The sequence below is a fragment of the Cryptomeria japonica genome, chromosome 4 (assembly GCF_030272615.1).
Source record: "Cryptomeria japonica chromosome 4, Sugi_1.0, whole genome shotgun sequence".
Taxonomy (NCBI): Eukaryota; Viridiplantae; Streptophyta; class Pinopsida; order Cupressales; family Cupressaceae; genus Cryptomeria; species Cryptomeria japonica.
Genome location: NC_081408.1, coordinates 502,887,067 through 502,912,620, shown reverse-complemented (window position 1 = coordinate 502,912,620; position 25,554 = coordinate 502,887,067).

Sequence of the window (25,554 nt, the reverse complement as noted above, 5' to 3'; positions counted from 1 at the left end):
GTTTCAAAAACAAAACGGGATCCTGTTTCCTTTTATAATTTTTTAATTTTTTGTAAAATTTCTTTTTATAACAAATACAAGCTATATATACATGAAATATAAAATTTATATATAAGTCACATTTCTCTTTGTCTTTTTTTCCTTTCTATCTCACTTTGTCCCCTCTCTCCCAAAATCTAAAACTATGTCTCTACCTCTCTCTCACATCCTTAACTCTTTACTTTTTATCTCCACTCTCCCTATACACCTCCCCTTAACCCCTACCTACCTATATTTCTCTATATATACATCTCTACCTCTCTCTTAACATACCATCTCTCTCCCAACCAACTTATCTTTCTCTACATATGTCATAATAGGTCTTACTAAGGGGTCTTATGTCATAATAGGTCCTAGTAAGAGGTATAATGTCTTAATAGGTCCTCTTAAGGGGTCTTATGACATAATAGGACCTATTATGACATTATAGGTTGTATTATGTCATAATAGGACCTATTATGACATTATAGGTCGTATCAAGTCATAATAGGTCGCATTATGATATTATAGGTCCTATTATGACATAATACCCCTTAACAAGTCCTAGTAAGGGGTATAAAGTCATAATAGGTCCTCTTAAGGGGTTTTGTGACATAATATGACCTATGATGTCATAATAGGACCTATTACATCATCATAGATCTTATTATGTCATTATTAGTCCTATTATGACATAATACCCTTTAACAGGTCCTACTAAGGGGTATAATGTCATAATAGGTCCTCTTAAGGGGTCTTATGACATTATAGGACCTATTATGACATAATAGGTCCTATTATGTGATAATCAATCCTATTATGTCATAACAGATCCTACTAAGGGGTCTTATGTCATAATAGGTCCTCTTAAGGGGTATTATGACATAATAGGTCGTATTATGTCACAATAGGACCTATTATGTCACAATGTGACCTATTATGACATTATAGGTCTTATTATGTCACAATAGGTCTTGTTATGACATAATACCCCTTAACTCTCTCTAAAAGTACCATCTCTCTCTCCCAACCAACTTATCTTTCTCTACATATGTCATAATAGGTCCTAGTAAGAAGTATAATGTGATAATAGGAGGTATAATGTCCTAGTAAGAGGTATAATAGGAAGTATAATGATAATAGGTCCTATTATGTGATAATAAATCCTATTATGTTATAATAGGTCCTACTAAGGCTCGTCTTATGTCATAATAGGTCCTAATAAGAGGTATAATGTCATAATAGGTCCTCTTAAGGGGTCTTATGACATAATAGGTCTTATTACATGATAATCGATCCTATTATGTCATAATAGGTCCTACTAAGGGGTCTTATGTCATAATAGGTCCTAATAAGAGGTATAATGCCATAATAGGTCCTCTTAAGGGGACTTATGACATAATAGGACCTATTATGTCACAATAGGACCTATTATGATATAATAGATTATATTATGACATTATAGGTCCTATTATGTCATAATAGGTCCTGTTATGATAGTACCCCTCAACTCTCTCTAAACCTACAATCTGTCTCTTCCAACCAACTTATCTTTCTCTACATATGTCATAATAGGTCCTACTAAGGGGTCTCATGTCATAATAGGTCCTCTTAAGGGTTCTTATGACATAATAGGTCGTATTATGACATAATAAGTTGTATTATGTCATAATAGGACCTATTATGTCACAATGGTACCTATTATGACATTATAGGTCCTATTATGACATTATACCCCTTAACATGTCCTGGTAAGGGGTATAAAGTCATAATAGATCCTCTTAAGGGGTTTTATGACATAATATGACCTATGATGTCATAATAGGACCTACGATGACATAATAAGACCTATTACATCATCATAGATCCTATTATGTCATAATTGGTTATTTTATGATATAATACCCTTTAACAGGTCCTACTAAGGGGCATAATGTTATAATAGGTCCTCTTAAGGGGTTTTATGACATAATAGGACCAAATATGACATGACAGGTTCTCTTAACGGGTCTTATGACATTATAGGACCTATATGACATAATAGGTCCTATTATGTGATAATCGATCATATTATGTCATAATAGGTCCTCTCAAGGGGTCTTATGACATAATAGGACCTATTATGACACAAAAAGGACCTATTATGACACAAAAAGGACCTATTATGACACAAAAAGGACCTATTATGTCAAAATGAGACCTATTATGACATAATAGGTCGTATTATGACATTATAGGTCATGTTATGTCACAATAGGTCATGTTATGACATAATACCCCTTAACAAGTCCTACTAAGGGGTATAAAGTCATAATAGGTCCTCTTAAGGGCTTTTATGACATAATATAACCTATGATGACATAATATGACCTATTATGTCATCATAGGTCCTATTATGTCATAATCAGTCATATTATGACATAATACCCTTCAATAGCTCCTAAAAAAGGGTATAATATCATAATGCATCCTCTTAAGGGGTCTTATGACATAATAGGACCTATTATGACATGACATGTCCTTTTAAGGGGTCTTGTGACATTATAGGACCTATTATGACATAATAGGTCCTATTATGTGATAATTGATCATATTATGTCATAATAGGTCTTACTAAGGGGTCTTAAGTCATAATAGGTCCTAGTAAGAGGTATAATGTCATAATAGGTCCTTTTGAGGGGTCTTATGACATAATAGGACCTATTATGACTTAATAGGTCGTATTATGTCATAATAGGACCTATTGTGTCACAATAGGACCTATTATGACACAATAGGACCTATTATGTCACAATAGGACCTATTATGACATAATAGGTTGTATTATGATATTATAGGTCCTATTATGTGACAATTTATAAGATCTTCTAAAATCTAGAATCTCTATTATAACTCCTAGAGATTTGAAACCACTCTCAAAAATCCTGCCAATATACACATGAAATATAACTTAAAGTATAAGAAAGGAAAAAGACAAAGGGAAATGTGACTTAAACTTAGATGTTATATTTCATGTTTATAGTTTGTTTTAAAATAAAATTAAAAGTTAAAAATAAAAAAAATTAAAAATAAAAAATATTAAAAAAAGGAAATGGGATCCCGTTTTGTTTTTGAAACGGGATCCCGTTTGCTAAATGTGTTTTTAATAATTTTAAAAAACGAAACGGGATCCCGTTTCTAAAAATTTCAAACTTCGGTTTGGTTGTAGCTTTGGTTTTGGCTTGGGAAATGGCTTGGACCTGGTTTGACCTGCAACTTGAAGGCCAAATCAATCTTCATATAAAATAATGACTTCAAAAATATATCTGAACACCAAATTTTCAAAAAAAACTTAAACAATGAAAACCCATTATAGAAGAGACTGTCTAGATTCAAAATATGTAACTTTTTTTAAAAATGGATCAATATTTTTATTTTTAAAATAATTACTAATGAAAGAGGTCCACAAATTCAAAATCACATGGTTTTTTAGTTTTTTAATAACTTTTTTGTCTCTAAGTTTTTTGAAAAAAAATTATATGGCATCAAACTAGAGACAATTCTATACAATTTAAAATAAATTAAAAAAAACCAAAAAATGTTAAGTTTAGGTCAAATTATGCTTGCCGTACACAAGAATTTTTCAAAACAATGATTATGCCTAATAAAAAATTAACAAAAAAAAATATGAAGAAAAAAATTACAAAAAAATATTCTCATAAAAGGTGAGTGATTTATAGATCTTTTCCAAAAGAATTTATAAAAATAATTTCATTTAAGTCAAATTAGTCTTGTCGTACGCGAGCATGTTATGGTCCTGAAAAGTGACTTTTAAACTATAGGTTTTAGTAATGCCAATTCAAATTTTATTTTTAAGATTTGGGTATTAAAATAAATTACATATTTGGAAAGTAGACTTCGAGCACTACATTTTCTATTACTTGAATTTTTCATGATTCATTCTTTAAGTGCCTCAAATATTGAGGTCAAACAAGATGAAATTGACAAAAATGGGAAAAAACTTCCACTTTTTGGCCAAAAAGTGGACACAACTTCTTGCAGGTACACGACTCTGTCACTCTATCCTATCTTGTTAGTCCGTTCTAGCCTTTCTTTCTTAGCAAGAGATTGTACGCAATCTTTTCAGACATTTTGATCCAATCTCTCGAGGAGGCATACCATTCCTGTCTTGGGGCAACTTTGTATCAGTTCATCTTATCTTCTTTGAAACAATGTGACAAGTTGGATTGTCTTAAAGAGGGGCAAAATGTAGACACCTAAAATTGTCCTATCTAATTAAATAAATATTTTTATTTATTTAATTATTTTAGCCTAATTCTTCTATTAATTGAATAAATCTTTATTTATTTAATTAATTCATTTATCCTCTTCTAGCCTTATTTCTCATTTAAATAAATACTTTTATTTATTTAATTAATCTCTCTTCTTCTATTAATTAAATGAATCTTTATTTATTTAATTAATTCATTAGCCTTTTCTACCCATGACACATGGCATTCATCTCTTAATTCCTACACTACCTACCCACTCATTATTTTATTATTTCCTCTACCTACCCTCTAATCCTAGCTGACCATTTATCTTTTACACCTCTCAATCTTATCCCTCCATTTCTTATAGTGTCTTTTGTCTACCCCAACTTTAATAACAATAATACCTCTAATTTAAATCTCAATCCGAAGTTTGGATATTCATATGGTAGAGTTTACTATTCTCATGGCTGGTGTTCATTTAGTTGTCAATCTAGGAACATAAAACTTGAAATGGGTCTGCAAGATATATGCACTAAGCTCCTTGAATGATTATTCTCAATTACTATAAGAAAGGTAGGAATAGAAATCATAAAGACTAAATGAAAGCTTTTCAAAACTCTGCTGAAATGAATTAATGGAAATAACAGGAATAACACCGTTCTGCCTTGGATGCAGGAACAGTCAAAGGATCTGTTTCCAGTGGCTGCAGGAACATCCTAGTCATGAACTTCTACTGCAACTAAGTAAAAACTAACTTCAATAATCATAAACACGGGATCACTCACCAAGTGGGCCCCCTTGGATGAGTGATATCAAACTCTCAGTAAAGTAATCTTAATAGATCAGAATAACATGTTTTTATTCATTTCTTCCTGAAAGACAATTACATATCCAAAAAGATAAAAATCCAGAATACGTGACAAAAACTGCTCAATCCCTTTCCATTCTATCTAACCCTCAGAAAAGAAAGGAGAGCTTATTATATAGAAAAGACAAACTACAATGGATAACTACAATTACACCCAGAAGAAAAGGCGGATCACTGTCAAATGAAGGGGATAACAGAGAGCTTGGCTGCAAGAACTGTGGATCTGTAACCAAACCACAATCCTTGCATGCCAAAGAGATATTTTTACAGATTAAACATGCACTGGAGTTAAACTCCTATGGTGAAGTACAACTACTCCAATTATGCCATAGATCACGCTTGCTTGAATCTCCTTCGATTTGACCTCCAACTATCTGGCGTGATTCTCCAGTCCTTAGGCACAAAAGAGAATTCTCCACCATAGCATCAATTATTATCTACACTAAAATAGAAACAATATACAAGGACATGCATATGTATCTTACTTTAACTAATACATTCATTAACTCACACATGAAATCATCCTAAATAATCCGCATATCACAGGGACAAACCATTTGGCTGCAGGAAGAAATTGGCATGGCTATAGGAAGAAATTGGCAAGGTTCAAACATGATTTCTTAAGTTTAGTTTTAAAACAGGGATTACATATAGTCAATGCACAATATTTTACTATCATAATGCAACCCAAAAGATACTAAAAACCTAATAGTCCTGATAAAAACATGTCAATACACCGACTTATCATGCCCCCCAACTTTAAGGGTTTGTTGCTCCTGCAGCAAAAGCAAAATTTCTAATTTTTGCTGAAACTCTGAAATCACCTATAGTGTTCTGTCCAGTTCCCTTGGAAGGCAAATTCTAGTAAAATCCCTTCATTTTCTCCAACCTGGACCATCTAGTTATTTCTTCAACATTCACATCATAATTCTATTCTGTTGGTTGGCATGCCAAAAGTGGCCACATTAGGATAGGAAGCTAAAAGATTAATGGTAACCAATTATTGGATTTCTCCCTTCCTAACTGTATGTACTTGGAGGCTCTCTGTATAGCTGCATGAAAATTCTGCAATGAATAGGGTTCTCCCAGTTTTAGATGATCTGGTAGATGATTCCAGCGTTGAGTTAGTCCCTCTAGTGCTGTTGTCCTGTGGGTTTGAACTAATTGCTCAAACACTTGATAGACTTCCTCTCTCATTGGAAGTACTATCTTAATAACATCATCTCTTATTAGCAACTTTTGCTAGTCATACTACAGAACCCTGGGTTCTTCTGATTCCCTCCTCAATGGCAATGGATAGTCAAGTTCCAATTTTTCAAACTCCCTGGCTTGTGGTCCTATAATCATTTCATTTTGTATCCAAGATATTAGAGCTCTGAGATGAATATCCCCAATGTACAACAAAGGATTCCATTCTCTGTCTTGGGGCACAACATAGTTATGTAAATATAATTCACATAACAGGTTCTTTACAGAATGTGGGGAGGTTTGAAAAGCATGATAGAATTCCTCAGGTGTTTCCAAGGATGGACTAAGGTCCCTTACTATGCGGTTTAATCTGAAATTTAGATACCGTTCTTTCAAGTGCACTACATAAATTCTTGGGGGAGCTCTACACTGCATTATCTCAGGAACCATACTATAGATCTCTTCTACCTTAGTCTCCAATTCTTTAATTCTATTATCTTTCTTCTCAATCTCTTTTTGTTGCTTATTAATTATTCCTTGCAACCTATCCTTCTCTATTTCCCATTGCCTAAAGAATGTTAAAGCAATTGATAAGCTAGTTAGAGATGAAGGAGTTTTTATGGGTCCTACCTTAGACCGTGGGATTTCTTCAATAACTTCTTCATTCTGGATTGACATATTTCCCATGTTTTCCTTAGGTTGTTGTGTAACATCATCAATTATCTCCTTAGATTGCAATGCCACTGAAGCCAGATTTGCAAGCTTATCAATTACAATTTCTTCTTGAATTGCTTCTTGGATTTCTTCTCCTGCAGGATTTTCCTGAATTTCATCTTCTATAGGGTTTTCTTGCATTTCCTTCTCTGCAGCATCTTCTTCTTCTGAAGTGTCTACTGCAATTACCTTTGCTGGCTTACTCACTGGTTGAGTCTTCTGTGTCCTTCTTCTTGCTCTCCTAACATACACTTTTGAAACAAACGTAGGAGTTTTTATTTTTGCCTGACGCCTCTTGGCTGCAGGAGGAATATGCACTTCCTACGGCCGAACAACAAATTCTTCACCTGACTCCTCCTTTTCTAATTCTTTTCCTTCCCTTTGCAAAACAGGTGAACCTCCTTGAAGAGAGGTAGAGGGTTGTCCTTCAGTTGGCTCTGCTTCAATATTTTCTTCTAAAATCATTGCAGCTCCTTCAGCAACCAGCAAACCCTCATCTTCACTAGAAAAACCTTCTGCAACTATCCCTTCTTGAACCAGCGGATTATCTTCAACAGGGGCTTCATCTACCCTAAATTGCAGAATATCTTCAAACACACCCCATTCCATCTGTGAAACATCTCTCAGGGACCGTTGTACTAGCAACTTCACTAGTCCATGATGGCTAATAGAGCGATTTCCATATTTTTTAGTCTCCTTAGCACTTATAGAAATGAGATGATACATGAAATTTGGGACATTAACTCGCCGGTCATGACGCAGATGACTGAGTAGCTTGAAGTGAGGTGAGTGGAGATTTGAATACCATTCTTCACAGGTGATATATTTCATGATATACAGAGCTACCTGAGGCCAATGTGCTAGCAAAGAAACCCTTCTAGTCTCTTGCCTATCCACCATTAAGGGTTTGTCTGTAGAAATTGTGAACTCTTCCCTGGCACTCCTTGCATCCTTCGATTCTGGAAAGAGTTCTCCTTCCTGCAGTAACCCTGTGACCTCTGCAATTCTCTACTTTGTAGCAATTACCCTCAACCCCTTAACTGTAGCTTCTCCTTCGTCAAAAGAATGCATAAATTCCACAGCTATTTCGTCATTGAAATCCCTAATCTTCAAGAAATACTCCAACCAGCCGTGGTTTTGGAAATAATGCACATAGACAACATCCTGCAGCAACCCTTCATGTACAGTCGGTTCATGGCGAATCAGATCACCTCCCATCTTTTACTCTGATACTTCCGCAGCTTCACCAAAATGTTTGACAGATTCACAAAAGCTAAAATCTACATATCTAAAATTTAGCGACAGAACTTATTATTCACTCGCGTGAAATAATAATAATCATAAATAATTTCAGTTAGGAAATTAGTTCGGGATAATAAATGTTACTGGGAAAAAGGACCATAAAGTACCCCCCCCCCCAACTTAACCTAGCACGTGTCCACACAAGCTAATAAGATGTCGGGTTTGAAGCGGATTAAAACAGGATTAAAATCATAATGAACTAATAAATGCAAAATTATAATAAAGTACAATATACACGTACCTGTAATTGGGCGAAATGATGGCGAAATGAAATGAAATGACTGATAAGAAAGTGGGATGAAATGTAGTGGATGGAACTTTATGTACAGAGAACAATATTTCACATGGAAATATTTGATTATGATACGGTAAATAAGTTCATTGCAAAAGCTGCAGGAACATCACCTTTATTAACATACCCAAGTGCAACAAGAAGCTCATGAATTGTTACCGAATCATTAGCAGTTGCAGCAGGAATATCACCAGTTGTTGCAGGAACATCACCAGTTGCTACAGGAACTTGTATTTCTTTTTGAAGAGCAAACTGCTACAGAAATTCTTCTCTAGTAACCGGCTTGTGATAAAGTCGTAGTCGGTGTCCATTTACTAAAAGTTTGAATCGGACAGGATCTATTGTGGACAACCAAACTGCTCCATTGTGAAAAACTTCTTCTATCTCATAAGGACCCAACCACCTTGTTTGGAGTTTTCCCTTAGCATCTTTATATCTGGAATCATACAAGAGTGCCCAATCACCAACTTTAAAATTTTTTTCTCTGATATATTTATCATGCCATTTGCCTCTTTGGTTTTGAATCAACTGTGTCTGTTGAACAGCTATTTTTCGCCATTCATCTAAAGCATTTAACTGATGAATGCGTTCCTTTTGTGCTTCAAACAATGTCATATTCAGTTGTAGGGTTGTTCTCAAGGTTTTATGCTCAAATTCAATAGGCATCATTGTTGTTTTCCCATAAACCATCTCAAAAGGTGTGAATCCAATTGGTGTTTTCCATGTTGTTATATATGCCCAAATTGCCTCTGAAAGTTGATTAGACCAATCCTTCTTGTGGATAGACATTGTTTTTGTAAGAATAGCCTCAAGTTCTTTGTTAGTAACCTTTACTTGACCATTAGACTGTGGATGGTATGGAGTAGATTTCCTGTGTCTTATATTATATTCATTGACCAAAGCTTTTATCAATGTTGATGTAAATTGAGGTCCCTGATCTGAGACAATTTTCCTGGATACTCCATACCTTGTAAATATTTCCTCATATAGAAACTGAGCTACCTTATTATCTCTTGCATGTTGCATAGCTCTAGCTTCTACCCATTTTGTCACATAGTCTGTACATACCAAGATATAAGATTTGCCATTAGAAGGTGGATGAATGGGGCCAACAAAATCTAATCCCCATTTATCAAATGGTGTAACAGATATTTGAGGATATAGAGGCATTTCATCAGATTTTGTAGGTCTACCCATTCGCTGACACCTGTCACACTTCCTTGTGTACTGAGCTGCATCCTTGTGTAGTGTAGGCCAATAATAACTAGTATTGAATATTTTCAATGCTGTCCTTTTGGTAGAAAAATGACCTCCACATGGTTCATCATGACATGCATGTAAGATGTCATATGTTTCATCTTCTCTGACACATCTTCGCATAACTTGATCAGGTCCAGTATAAAATAGACAATCAGCAATCCATGAAAAATTAAAACTTTTTTCAACTAACAACCGTCTTTCCTTAGGAGAAAAAAAAATTGGCATCTTAGCTATAGCTAAATAGTTGGCAATATCAGCATACCAAGGTGTATGAGCCTGTATGAGAAACAAATGCTCATCTAGAAAAGTGCCATCTATCATTGTAGAGTCTTCCTACAATTGAAGACGTGAAAGATAATCTGCAACAACATTAGACTTCCCTGGCTTATCAATAATTGTGATATCAAATTCCTGCAGCAACAATAACCAGCGAGTCAGTCTACCGGTGATTGATGGCTTATTCATAAGATATCTAATTGTAGTATGATCTGTATGCACAAATATTGGATACCCCGTAATATAGTGTCTAAACTTGTTAAGCGCATATATGATAGCTAGCATTTCTTTTTCAGTAACAGTATAATTCAATTCAGGTCCTTGCAAATTCTTGTTGATATAATATATGGCATTTTCCAACTTGTCAACTTTTTGTCCTAACACTGCTCCTATAGCATAATCAGATGCATAAGTATGGATTTGAAATGGTAGAGACCAATTAGGTCCTTTAAGAACTGGTGCTTGAGTCAAAGCATGCTTAAGCTTTAAAAAATCTTCATTGCATGTTGAGGTCCATTTAAATTCTGCATCTTTAGTAAGTAGTGTATATAAGGGACTTGCAATTTTGCTGAAATCTTTAATGAACCTTCTGTAGTATCCAGCATGGCCAAGAAAACTTCTCACATCTTTCTGCTTCACAGGGTCATTAATTTGTTGAATAACCTCAACCTTTGCTTGATCCACTTGTATACCTTGTACTGATATATGATGACCAAGGACTATTCCTTCTTCCATCATAATAAAACACTTTTCACTATTTATAGACAAGTTGTAGTCTTCACACTGCTGCAAAACTTTCTTCAAATTATTTAATGCTTGATCAAATTCAGAACCATAGGTTGTAAAGTCATCCATGTAAATTTCCATTATGTCTTGGGAAATATCAGAAAAAATACTGATGACCGCCCTTTGAAAAGTGGCTGGAGCATTACACAACCCAAAAGGAAGAATAGAATATGCATAAGTGCCCCATGGACAAGTAAATGTTGTTTTCTCCTGATCCTTGGGAGCTATTTGTATTTGATTATAGCCACCGAATCCATCCAAAAATTAAAAATATTTCTTACCAACAAGAGAATCCAATACCTAATCTACAAATGGTAGTGGAAAATGATCCGTCCTTGTGGCTAACTTCAAGGCTCTATAATCAACACATACTCTCCATTTGCCTCCTTTTTTAGGAACTATCACCAAAGGTGCTACCCATTAACTGTCAAAAATAGGATAGATAAATCCAGCTTTCAACAATTTTTGCAATTCCTCTTTAACTATCTTCTTCAGGGCAGGATTGACTCTTCTTTGAGGTTGTCTAAGGGGACAAGACTCATCCTTTATATAAATGCAATGTGTACAAACTGCTGGATCAATTCCATTCATATCCTTGTAATCCCATGCAAAGGCATTTCTATGGAGTTTTAGCAAGTCTACCAAGCTATTCTTTTGAGTATCTGCTATATTCTTGTTGATGTTCAAATATTTATTCAATGCAACCTCTATCTTGACAGTAAGATCAATCTGATTTATATCAGAAACATGAGAATATGACAACTCCTGTGGCAACAAAGTATGCAAAATATCAGTGGCTGCAGGAAAATCCAATCCTGCAATACTCGGAACCAATTCCTGCAATTCTCTGTCTTCTATTAATTCATTTGTCAGAATCTTATAAAGGATTGATTCATCATCATATAACTGCATGAGTGGTACTCGATTAATCATCATAAGATGATTAATAGAGTCTATCTCTTAAGATTCCTCTCCCAAACTAGGCCAAACAGCCTGCTGCTGCTCAAGCTGAGGTTGTGCAGGGGAATACAAAGCCAATGTTTTTGTGGAACTGCCATCTAAGATAGTCATGTCTCCCGATCTACACCCAATATATGCATCTGCTGTGGCAAGCCATGGTCTTCCCAAAATGACTGGATATCCCCCCAATGTTGCTTTTGGGGATAAAATCATAAAGTCTGCAGGGTATTCCCAAGAATCTAGTATGACCACTATATCTTCTATCATACCATTAGGTCTTACTGCAAAGCCATCAGCAAGTTGAAGAACTGTAGGTGTGGCCCTTAAACTATCTATCTCTAGATGTTTCATTACTTCCCTTGTCATTAAATTAATGGTTGCCCCTAGATCAATTAAAACATTCTTTATTTGACTGCCATTAATGACTATAGTCACAACAGGACTGCCTGGATCAGAATACTTTGGAATAGCAACTTTTCCCAACATAATATCAGCTAATTGACCCATAACATGAACTGTTTGTGGATCCTTTTTCTTTTTGCCAGGTTTCTTTAGGCATGCCTCTCTCAATGCCTTACCATATATTGGAACATCCTTTATTGCTTGTAGCAATAGGATTTTAACACAATGTGCTTCAGTTGGTCAAGAATATCAAAGCTTTGTTGTTGTTCAGTTGAAACTTCTTTGTCGGTCAATCTTTGGGGAAATGGTGGTAATATTTGATTATGAGGTATTACATCATTAGGATCAAAGGTTGGCTGCTCTTTTGGTACCTCAGTAATAACTGGCTGAGAGGGACTGGGCAGGGTTGTTCCAGATCGGAGGTGAATATCATCTAGTGATAAAGAATAGGCTGGGTATTGGTTAGTATCAGCTGAATAAGCTTGTTGTTGTTGCTGAGATTTAATATCTGGATTAGGCAACGGTTGAGTAGGTAGCTGTGTTGGCTTGGGAGGTGGTGATGTGGCTACAGGAGGTGGCATTAAAGCAGGAGGTTGTGGCTGCTGAGTAGGAGGCTGATATCCAAAAGATTGGGATGACCATGATGGGTTTCCCCTCCATTGAGAGGTAGGTTGCCAATTCCCTTGAAACTGGTTCCCTGCACCCTGAGGTGGATACCAATTTCCTTATGGTTGCTGCCACTGGGGCATTTGATTAGCAAATTGCTGTCCTTGGCCTTGTGATCCATACCAATGTGGATAATTACCAAAATTTTGAGAATACCGTGGTTGCCATTGGTTATTTGGTGCATAAGAACTACCACTATAACTAGAAAAGGAAAGTGGATCAGGTGGCATACCTTGTCTCAAAAAATTTGGTCTTCTCTGAGCAACATAGAAGACTTGTTCATCCTCCCCTTGAATTGGTTTGAAATCGGGTACTTCAACATTTGCAACCATCTTACATCTACAATCTTTCTTTCACTGCTTACAATGAGGATAGAACTCTGCAAGAAATGCATCAGCTTCCTCATGCTTCTTCTTAGCTGCCAATGTATCCAACTGAGTAGCCATATTATTTATAATGTCCTCCTTGAAATCTTTTAACAAATAACTAAGTTCCAACCTAGAAACTCCATTTCCAGATGATGATGATGGTGCTCCTGGCTTAAATCTCCTATTCTTCTTAGAAGTGGATCTGGAATACTTCTTGCAAATTTGTTCTATTTCAGTCCAAGTAGATTGTGTAATGTCACCCCCCCATGAGATCTAAGGAATCAGTGCATTCATCACTGATACCCCTCAAGAATATCAATTTGAGGGAATCTTCTTTCAAAGTACTATGCTTGGACTTCTTGACACTAAACAAAAACCTTTCCAGATAATCCTCAAGGCTCTCATCTTCAGTTTGTGTCATCCTAAATATATCATCCCCATGCCGATCAGTGCCTCTACAATAATCTTTATATTTTGCAAGAAACAATCGTTTCATCTCATCCCATGTATTGATTGTGCTACTACCCAAGCTCATAAACCATCTCAAGGACGACTCCTTCAAAGTGGCTGGAAAATTTTTGAGTCTATGGTCATCTGTAGTATAGCCAAAACTCCTACAGAGAACATCAAACTCAAACATAAATGTATCTGGATCCTCTATGACCAACCCATAGAACTTAGGAAGTGAAGATGTTGGAATGTTCTTGAGGTTAGCATTATCATGCTGGTCAGAGATGGGAAACTCAAATGTTGGACCAGGTGGTGGTGGTGGATTATTTCCACCAGGAGGTGGGTTCCCTTGCATTGGACTTATGGGGGTTATTACAATAGGCAACTCTTCTTCTTGTGGACCAAAAAGGAGCTGAAGACTATCTTCTGGAAATTCAGACTCAGGGTGATTCAAATTTTGTGGGACTTGATACAATTCAGAAAAAGGGTTTATATCTGAAGAACTATCTTCTGCTTGGGTAGTATGAGTGGGTAAAAATCTACCTCTGGCATCTCTTCTTCGATTATGCATGCAAATTCATGAAATTCAAACAATTAACTAGAAACTAAAACGATCATAAAAGGCTCTTAGCTTGACACCATCCCCAACAATGGCACCAAAAATGTCTATCCCAACTTTAATAACAATAATACCTCTAATTGAAATCTCAATCCAAAGTTTGGATATTCATATGGTAGAGTTTACTATTCTCATGGCTAGTGTTCATTTAGTTGTCAATCCAGGAACGTAAAACTTGAAATGGGTCTGCAAGATATATGCACTAAGCTCCTTGAATGATTATTCTCAATTACTGTAAGAAAGGTAGGAATAGAAATCATAAAGACTAAATGAAAGCTTTTCAAAACTCTGCTGAAATGAATTAATGGAAATAACAGGAATAACACCGTTCTGCCTTGGTTGCAGGAACAGTCAAAGGATCTATTTCCAGTGGCTGCAGGAACATCCCAGTCATGAACTTCTACTGCAACTAAGTAAAAACTAATTTCAATAATCATAAATAGGGGATCACTCACCAAGTAGGCCCCCTTGGATGAGTGATATCAAACTCTCAGTAAAGTACTCTTAATAGATCAGAATAACATGTTTTTATTCATTTCTTCCTGAAAGACAATTACATATCCAAAAAGATAAAAATCCACAATACGTGACAAAAATTGCTCAATCCCTTTCCATTCTATCTAACCCTCAGAAAAGAAGGGAGAGCTTATTATATAGAAAAGACAAACTATAATGGATAACTATAATTACGCCCAGAAGAAAAGGCGGATCACTGTTAGATGAAGGGGATAACAAAGAGCTTGGCTGCAGGAATTGTGGATCTATAACCGAACCACAGTCCTTGCACGCCAAAGAGATATTTTTACAGATTAAACATGCACTGGAGTTAAACTCCCATGGTGAAGTAAAACTACTCCAATTATGCCATAGATCGCGCTCGCTTGAATCTCCTTCGATTTGACCTCTAGCTATCTAGCGTGATTCTCCAGTCCTTAGGCGCAGAAGATAATTCTCCACCGCAGCATCAATTATTATCTGCACTAAAACAGAAACAATATACAAGGACACGCATATGTATCTTACTTTAACTAATACATTCATTAACTCACACATGAAATCATCCTAAATAATCTGCATATCACAGGGACAAACCATTTGGCTGCAGGAAGAAATTGGCAAGGTTCAAACATGATTTCTTAAGTTCAGTTTTAAAACATGGATTACATATAGTCAATGCACAATATTTTACTATCATAATGCAACCCAAAAGATACCACAAACCTAATAGTACTGTTAAAAACATGTCAATACACCGACTTATCATCTTCTATATAAGAGGATGCTTCCTTCATTATCAATCCTCCTGACTCTTGTACTAGCATTCGAACATTCATATGCAATCAAGCCTACTTGCAGCCATATTTTCATTCTTTGTTGAGCTCTTGTGCACGTATAAAATCTGAGAGCAAATATATCAAGCAAGATCAATGGAGATAGGAAGAATGGAGATCCAAACCCTATTGGACATGTGATGGTATAATCTTTGTGATTTCATTTGATTTGCATTGTTTTAGGTAATCTTCATATTTTATGGTGGATCTTTGTTGTTGTTAGGCTAGGGTTGTGTGGTTGAATTCATTTAATCTTTCAATATTGTTGTTTCCATTTTTACCATAAACAAATATATAATTATTTTTTTAATTATTTTTTAACATATTATACTTACAGAAAAATATAATATTAAAATAAATTATAAATTATATTTATACTATATGATTGAAATAAACAAACTATATTATATATTTTGAAATAAAATTTAATATGAATTTATTACTATTAATTATGCTGGGAGGTGAATTACATTCACAAATAAATGTAAAAACCTTTGTAAATAAAAACAAGTCATTTAATTTGACGTGTATTTGACCATCAACAAATTTGTCAATTTTTTAAAAAAGTATTCAAAATTTCCTTTATTATTATTCATTTTTTTAGAAAAACAATTTAATTTACTTTATTATTTTAGATTTTATTAGAAAAGAAAATGCATTTCCTTTATTATTATAAAATTTAATAAGTTTCAAATGCAAAAAGAATTATTTCCAAAGCAAGGCAATGTTTTTGTTTTTCAAAATAAAAATCCTCTATTTAAACATGATTGTAGTGTGGATTTGTATGGTATCTTAAAATTTTGGTGAATGCAAAGGTAGCTAAAAACTATACTTTTAATTTTGTTGCATTTTCTTTATAGTTCTCAAATTTAACTAGTGATTTGTATCTAAATTTCTAGTATACAATTTTCTAACTACCATTGGTTAAAGAGAGAAAATATCTGAACAAACATTGACAATAGCACTTGACCTCTTGAATTTTCAGAGCAATAGTCATCCATGTACACATAATAATAGTAGTGTTTTTTCAATTTCATTTTGTGACTATTTAGATGGATACCACTTTCAAATTTTACATGGAATAGCCTAATTCAATAAAGAATATTTAGTTTTTCAATTTTCCTTATTAACAAAATTTTCAACTTAGATGTACAGAATTTAATAATGTATTTCCAACATCAAATTTCACCCTCAATGGTTTTGGCTTGAATTATAGCTCAAGTTTTATATTTGGGGTTTTACAAATGCCATAATTTTTATTGAAGTCATATTTTTATTCGTATATTGGTTTGTGTCTTAAAACTGGTTGTACAATGAATTGAACACAACTTGCATAATAAAATTCTATAGTTTAAACAATATGTAAAAAAATAGCAATTAGAAAATTTCAAAAAGTTACAGGCTTTCAAACATTGTTTTTCCCTATTATATTCTAGAGATTTTCTTAAATTTAAGCTATCTTGTAATTTTAAAAAAATATATAGAATTTGGGAACAATTTTTAGTTTTATAGTAGATATGTTAAGAATAATGATGATACAACGTGAGATTTTCCTTTGCACTTAGGTTTATTCATTCACAATAATAGATTAAATTTTGAAATAAAACAATATTCAATCTACAAATAAATATATGATATATTCTCTAGATAAATATATAGATTTGAAGTATATGTTATAATTTATTTAAACAAATTGTAAATTTCATCAGGTTGATAGCATAATTTTTTATTTTGAGAGTTTGATCCATGAATCTCAAAAGAAATCACCCTCTAGCACAAGATTATTACCTTAGATATGATATTATAAGGAAGCTATTGATAACAATTTCCTGCTAGACACATATAAATGCCCATCATTTCAGAATTTTTTTCAAATTTTAAATAAAAAAGCTCATTTAATATCTCTTATATCTAACTATTTTGTTTGATAGAAGGTATAATCCATTGCAGTAGTTGGTTACATAGATTTTCATCTACCTCAAACCAAGGAAAACTATGTGGAGGATCAAACAAGAAGTTCCGTGTTTCAGGAGACCTAAATGTTGAGAGTACAATGCTTTATATGATGTCACAAGGAGATAAATAGACTAATATACAACAAATGTTATAAAAATCTTGTCAAAGCCCCACTTTACAATTGATTGACCCAAAACACTTGCATCAATGAATAACATGTTTGTGTTTCTATTTGCATGGGCAGAAGTTGGGTGTGCAATATCACACACAAGCACCACATTATTCCAAACAAGTTGGTTAAGTGTTTCTTGATCATATAAAATATTTATGAATGATTCTGCAGTTGCCCTCATACGATCTAATAACTCTAGTCCCCATGTCTCACTGGCTTCTTCATGCATATGCCTACCATAGATATTGCAAGGACCTTTTCTTTTAAAATGAATTTCCTTTCTTCAGATCCAATGATCTATCTTCTTCACCTCATGCATTTTTAACTTTATCTAAAAGAACCCCCCTTACATTATATTTTGATGGATTTCCATACCTGGTTCCAAAACTCCCATTTTGGGAGAGGCAAGAAGGGTTCTAGAAAAGGTTGTGAAATTTGGTTTGACACCTATTGAGTCCATTTTCTTAAAAGTTTCTAATTCCTTTTCAACAAATCCATTTTGTGCTCTTAAAAAATTACTTTATTTATATTATGTTTCGTCTAGGTGAAACAATGTCAATATACCACAACCTTTCTACACAAAGCTTCTTTTTTATTTGGCTAACATTTGAGCCTCCCACTTGCTCCTTTAGCTCTTGAGTAGGTGAAGGGTGTGAGCTTCTTTCACAATTCATTATGCTCTTCATCAGATTCTTCTTTATGTTCTTATAATCCCTCTTTCCTCACTTACTTATTGTCTTAGATAAATTCTTCATTGTCCTCCTTTTTAGACTTTTCCTCAAAATATTTATCATGTTTCTCTTCATTCTCTTTTTCTATTTTTCTTCCTCTTACCTAATATTTTGTGAAATACCATACAACTTCCTCCCTTTTTATCTACATCAATGCCCTCTAATTTTTTTTGTATGATAAGGTTCTTAGATTAGTAGTCATGGATTATTTATCCAAGGCTATTCAAGAATAATATATAAATATTATAAGCAATAAATGACCATAGCATATAAATTTGAATGCAAATAATATTCATCAATGGTTACATTCAATTCTTCAAAACTTAGAATCCATTTTTCATACTTGTGTCTCTTTGTTATTAATTTTTTTGTGCTTGCCATCGTTGAGTCAAATCAATGAAGATGAAAGTTATAACTACCATTCAGGTTTTATGGTGATAATTACTCTATTATGAATCCATTGAAGAACTTATAGTAATGATTCATCTTCACTTGGAGAAAAAAACTCATTATCCTTTCATCTCACTTTTCTAGATCCAAGTTCAAGGTTCATTCCCATTTTTCAGTCATTACTCTTTATTTCTTTAATTCGTTTACTTCTTCAATTAGGGGTTGAATTTCTAAATAAATTTAAAGGTAGTCTCTTTTAGGCTACTAGGTTTAAACTCCTAAGTAAAGGTTGTCCTTGTAGTTCACTTCCAAACAAGATAACAATTTGGTGTTTGAGACCCACCCCTGTAGAACTCTATGAGAGGGTTGTTTTGCATTTACCCTTTACTGCTCAAACTTATACATCTTTGGGTTCAAGTCTTCTAACCAAATTTCAATTGACTATATCCTCTCCCCTATGATAGTATCTCTTGTACTCAAAATCCATAATTGTTTTACTCTCTATTAACTCATCAAGAGCATGAATTTTATTTCTTCATATATCATACAAAAGCATATTTAGTTATCAACTTTGTTTTCTAGACTCTGTTGGCTTTTTCTTTAATTAGTTTTATATGCCTTGACCAAACTAAAATTGACCTTCTCTACTTCCTTGTTGTGATAATTTCTTGAACTCAAACACCACGTTTGTTGTAACTTTATTTGCTCATCAAGAGATCAAATTTTATTCTTTAGATATAATAAGGATGCATTTTTAGTTGTCAAATAACTTTTGTTATTTGTAGAATTCTATGTCTTCTCTTAATTTAGGAATTTTATTATGTAATTATTTGACTAAATAAACTTGTTTTACTTCTCCCCAAGTGAAAACCATGGGGGCTTCACTGCCTGGGCAATATTATATCACGTGCATTCATATTGGAGGGTTTAATATCCCAAAAATGAGGTTGCAATATATTGCCTATCACTGAAAATAAGCGGTTTTTTAATTCTGGCTATGAAAAAATACAACATTTGGTGAAAATAGGGGAGCTTTTAATTCGGGCTATGTATTGGAAGGGGATGAAAAAAAAAGAGTTTAGGGCAATATTTTTTAAAAATAGGGTGATTCTTTAATATTCCATGTACACACTTGCTACAACACAGTCTCACTAAGTGAAGCCCCCATGGTGAAAACACCTCTCCCATAAGCTATTCCTCCAAAAGAAGGTTTTACCATCCAAGCTTTAGGTTAGAAAAAACACCACACAAGGCTATGTAAATGAATATTTTAAAATGTAACCTTTGCAATTCTAGCCATGACTATTGAGAAATGAAATCAAAATCCCTCGAACCACCAATGTAAAAGGGTTTGCAAAAATAAGATGATTGTAAATACATCCCTTAGAACTGTGAATTCTCTTAACATCATGTAAAACCCTACCTGGATTAAAAAATCAAAACTCAAAGTCAAAATTAGAAGGAAATTGACAAATAACGTTAGTCTCATCCACCAATAAATAGCATGAATATTAAGACATTGTTGCCTCATGCTAATGCTTTTAATCTTTTTGTATTGATTTTGATTAAAAATTATTTTATATTACTCACTATAGGAAGGTATAAGGTAGGGTCAATTTTTAGATCATAGTCTAGCTAGCATACCTACTAGACATAGGAGATTTTACGTGTTGACACAAGGAGCTTTTTTCACATTATGCTTATACATATTATTCAAATTTGTACACCCTGAGTTTCAACATCATGACCAACCAAACTATCAATGCCACATTGTTGATATATGTCTATTTCTTTAAAAGAAGAATATTCAGAAATTTCTTTGATATTTGTTAATATGTTCTCAATTTACATTTTTACTGGTCAATTGCTCTATACCATGAGCTCCAAGATCTTTACCTTGTTGGATGTATGTGGAAAGTCACTATTAGGCCAACAATGACCATAAAAAAAAAAACCTATTTGATCAACTCAGTATGAGGTTCATGAGATTCCTTAAGGTACAATCACAAATCAATTATCACACAAGCCCACTTGAAGAATGGTTTCTTGATACTTTTTAAAGTCTAATTATTCAATTAAAATCATAGTGCATTAGGTCATGTCATTATTCAGGTTCTTACATGTACACTATGGGATACCTACATTATATGTTGTGAAATCCAATGTGACAATCAAGGTTCATGCTCTTCTTGATGATAGTGAAAATGGAGTTATTACTAGTGTATAAATATTTAACTAAGTGAAAATAATCTTCAAATTTTATTTGATAAATTTTTGAAAACTATTTACATATTTATCTTTGACTAAATTCAATTTTGATGATATATTATAGATTTTGTTTTAAAGTTAATACTACTACATGAAGATTTAACTAAGCAATTTCATTTTATTTCTAAAATATCATCTGATAAATGATTCTAAATTTTTAACTTTCATAATATTTTACAAATATTGTCATAGTTCTAAAGAGTATGATATTGCCTTTATCTCATTCTATTATCCATCTTTCAAATATAATTAATTACACTCTTCTATGCATTTTGTATCATTTCTTACAATCATTAAACAAAAATAAACAAACCAAAATTCAATTGAAAAAATTATCTATCATTGAATTTATTTGCACCTCATACTTTATATAAAGATGGTTAAAATTTCCAAACTGAGAACTACTTTAAAACTAAATTTATAAAATTTATTAAAGTTATTCAAATGTAAAAGAACTGATATATGAATTCTATGCATTTGCTCGTTACATTGTTCACTTCAAATTAGTTTATAAATATTGTATATTTTCAAACTTGATATCTCTCACATATTTTCCTTAGATTTTTTAAACTATAAATATGTTAGTAATTATTTTTAAAATTTAACTATATAAAAATTATCTGACTGATTTGCTGCATAGATTTTTTATTTTTTATTTTTTTCACTACTGCATAAAATTATTCATAAGGAAAAAAGCGAAGTAAGAAGCTTCTTTGCAACTAGAATTTAAAACCATCGAAATGAAAAATCCAAATGTTTCAAACAAAGATTACACTCTAATCTTCTTCAAATGCTATCATTTTCACTGTCTTTAACCAAGGGGTGGGAGATAGCCGGCTATACAATAAAACCGAAACCTTTGAAAAACATCAAAACCTTTCATCGACACGTCATACTTTTCTAATGTTGACTTCATTCTCTCTCAGTTTTTCTTCTCTATTTCCCAGCTTTCTTCACTATTCCCACTTTCCATACCAACCATCTGCTCTTTCATTTCTCTGATGTGGTTTTTCAACTCATCGGACACCTGTTCTTTCAATTCTTTTATATCTTTCTTCAACTCGTCAGAGATTACATCTTTGAATTGTTTCATTTCCTTCTTCAACTCAGCCAATGATTTCTCTAATGCATCGTGTTTCTGTTCCATGCCATTGGTTAATTTCTCTGCACTTCCATTCTCACTGTTTAGAAAATCAACTGTACTTTTACTATTATCTTCTTCACAGCTAGTCGTCTTTCTGTTCTCTTTGTCTCGTTCTTCTATTAAATGCTTTACGATTTTTAGCAGTGAAGGTGCTTTCATTTTCAGATCACCAATTTCTTTCCATTTCTGCAAAACATGATAAAAAATATATTCTGTTAAAATCTCTAGTTTTTTAATACGAGGAATCTCAATTTCGCATAAAATTAATGAATTAAATTGCAGACTCGCATACCTTTATGACAAGATTCATGAATTCCTGCCATTCCCAACAAATAAATATCCAGGTGATCAACTCTACTTGCCATCCATAAAAATTCTTTGCATCTTCGTTTACAGAGAAAATGTACCAGACCAATCTGTGGTAATTGAGAAGGCGCTTCCACTCGCGAGGATGTTTTCTGCACTCTGTGGCCAACTCCTGAAAGTAGAGAAAGGCGGTCCTCCTCTCCTTTGCTGTACCTTACGAATAACATCTCTTTAATCAAAATATATGAACTGGGTTTTTGTTTCCCTGGATCAACGTGCGAGTTCAAATTTAATATCATTTAGTGTCAGATGCCTAGAACTACGAACATGAAAGCAATATAAACCACAGAAATAGATCATTTAACGTGGGAGTTCAAATTTAATATCATTTGCTAAGACTATTTTTAATTCTTTTCCACCGAGGATGTCACTCATTAGTATTAGATACATCACCATTTGTTTGTAAGGGAGATTCAGTCGCCACCCTTCTTTCTTCTAAATTTGTATGACCTATAAAAACAATTATTTACCATCAACGAACATATTAATAACACTTACATAACGAAATTAGCATTTAATTAAACCTGTCGCATATCTCTTTTGATCCTTACCCGTTTCTGTTATTTCCGATGGAGTATGCATATTTATAGTGTGTTGGGCTGCAATGTTCTGTTGCACAGCTTCTTTCGCACCACCATTGCTTGAGTTCCTATCATCTGAAATTAGAATTGTGAATAATATGTTTGTACAACCAGTAGCAAAAATTAAAAAGCGAAGTCAAAGCTCTTCCTAGGAATTATCTTTGTTAATTCTAGTAGCTCATTTCTTACCCTTCGTCGAAGCTATATTTTCGTTTTCTACTACACCCAACTGTCCTCTCGAAAACCTCTTTGATTCCTCAGCGCTAGGGTCAGGGAGGTCCAGTGGCAGTTGTATGATTTTTTGTAAATACATGTCTGCCAATTCCTGATTAGCTTTAGTATTTGCATTTTCAAATTTTTTAATTATTGCTCTGTCTATTAATCTTTTGTCCATTCCTATCACCACGCTGATTTTGCATTCTCCTAGTACAAGATTGACAGCTGATAAAACCTGTCAAAAGTAAAAGGGGTGTTAAAAACGAAACAGAAAAAATGAAAGTCTTTTAACTGAATGTCAACAAATTTCTATTAACATGAATGTACAAGAGTGAGAAGAGAACCAATTGCAGTTAATATACCTTTAAGATCACAGATTCCACGCATCTGTCCAAATCATCCACAAAGACGATTATGCGAAGATTGCTACCTGAATCCTGATACAGGGGCTACATTTGGAGCTTCTGTGACCCTTTCATGGCTTCTATGACGGAATAGAAAAGATGTTATGCACAATTCACTAATTAAACCCCATAGCACTGTGAAGGTGGTCAAGACCCAGCACAAGAAAATGAATACGCGATGGGCTTTTTTGCCAATTTGTTCTTTCAAAAATGAAATATCTGAGATTACCCTTTCCTGATAACCCAGTTTATCGGTATGATCGGGGAATGAGATATACTGCATTAGTTGAGTGCTAACGGGCTTTAAAATGCCCATTATTGATTTTGTTATAGTCCACACAGTTATTACTGCGGCTGCCGGCGGCCATGCATATTTGGCTTTTCCCCATTCCTTTAACTTATCATTGTCAAACACCACCCATACAATCCAAGTAAGCGAACATACCAAAACCTGTGTTACGAGAAAGGGAAAGAAGATTTCAGTCCATACAGCATATTTGTTCTGTCTCCAAGTATTTCGCCAACAAATGCTGAGCCATTGAGGCAGGGTCATAATTCCTTCCAATTCTTTGGTAATTTCAACTGCTATACCTGCTAAAGCTTCTGTATCGTCCCTATATTTCCATGCATTATACTGAACAGTTAAAACCGAGGGCACCTTTTCCTCTGCTGAAGGATCCGTTTTTAACCGTGACGCATTGCTTTCCAACTGCCAATGAAAATTGTGTATCAAGTTTCAAAAGCAAGGGCGTAATTAGTGTTCAACTCGTTTAGAATTAAAATACTTATATAGTAATTAGACCTGAATCTTACCATCTCACAGTTGTCCATAGCAGTGAATTTTTGAAAAATCTTCAGATACTTAAGGTCATACTCGTTTAGAAATTTCTCCACCTAGTAAATAAACATTTTATTGACTATTGAGTTACAAAAAGAGTCTGTATATCAATACTTCACACTTAATAAAAGGAGAACACATTTTACCGAGATAAGAATTTACCTCTTCCTGATTGTGTTGTATCTTGCCTCTAATCTTATCCCACCAAAATAGAAATATATTTTTAACTCGTTCAGCATAATTTACTTGTCTGTAAATGTGTTCACATTTCCTTTTCCCCACTCTTGATGATTCACACAATTGAAGATCAGGCGATTCTAACTCTGAGTTTGATAATTTCGAGGATTGCAACAGTGACATTTGAGCTGCTGTTGTTAATAAAATCCGCTCACTCTGAATTGTTCAGAAAACAATTAAATTTAGTTAACGTCCCCTGCCGTACAGAAATTTTTGTTACAAGTTCAAAATTGAATTAGATGATACCTGTAGCATGAGGCTAGATTTTCCCATACCCCAGGAACCAGTGATACCGACAGCTATGGGAGGCTTTATATAAGGATTCAAAAATAACGCAGCAAGGCCGTGTGCATAGTCCAATCTCCCTGTTTTACATATACACGAATAAATATTATAAAATAACATCACTAAATTTATGATCGATTGCTTCTCACGCAGAAGAGAATGAAATATTTATTTACCAAGACTGTCTGAAATAGCTGGTTTATCATTTCCTTG